The sequence below is a fragment of the Apium graveolens genome, chromosome 2 (genome assembly GCF_009905375.1).
Source record: "Apium graveolens cultivar Ventura chromosome 2, ASM990537v1, whole genome shotgun sequence".
NCBI lineage: Eukaryota > Viridiplantae > Streptophyta > Magnoliopsida > Apiales > Apiaceae > Apium > Apium graveolens.
In genome coordinates, this window is record NC_133648.1 from 234,359,223 (window position 1) to 234,359,889 (window position 667).

The window sequence follows — 667 nt, forward strand, 5'->3', positions numbered from 1 at the left end:
AGAAATAGCACACTGCTCCGTCTCATGGGCACCAGCACAAAGCTCACAGACACTAGTGATCTAATTAACTTCATAATTAGCCAAAGAATCCACCTTCATCGTCAAAGCCTTAAGCTTAGTAGTAGCTGCATTTACCTCTAGAATTCCTGCTACCTTGCCATGAGGTAGTCTCTGAGTAGGATTCTGGTATTCATTAGCATCCATCAGTTCAATCAATTTATAAGCTTCATCGTAGCTTTTAGCCCATAAGGCTCCTCCTGATGCTGTATCAAGCATGGGTCTAGAAGTAGCACCCAATCCATTATAAAAGCAGTTAATGATCATCCAGTCAAGCATCCCATGGTGAGGACACTTTCTAAGCATCTCTTTGTAGCGATCCAGAGCCTCATATAAAGATTCTCCAGATTGATGAGCAAATTGAGTAAGTGCATTTCTGATTGCAGCAGTCTTCGCCATAGGAAATAATTTAGTTAGGATTTTTTTAGCAAGATCCTCCCATTTGGTGATAGACCCTGGCGGTAGAGAATGTAACCAGCACTTAGCTTTATCCCGCAGAGAGAATGGGAAAAGCCTCAACTTAATAGCATCTTCAGAAACTCCATTAAACTTGAAAGTGTCGCAGATCTCGATGAAATCTCTAATGTGCATGTTGGGGTCTTCTGTCGGA

At 41.8% G+C, this 667-nt stretch overlaps 1 non-coding gene across 1 annotated transcript; it reads left to right on the plus strand.

The window, feature by feature from the left end:
• The first annotated feature begins 334 nt into the window (after positions 1 to 334).
• LOC141709432 (small nucleolar RNA R71) lies at positions 335 to 441 on the plus strand. The gene has a single exon (XR_012570008.1). It is a non-coding gene; the product is annotated as a small nucleolar RNA R71 (small nucleolar RNA).
• Positions 442 to 667: the final 226 nt, after the last annotated feature.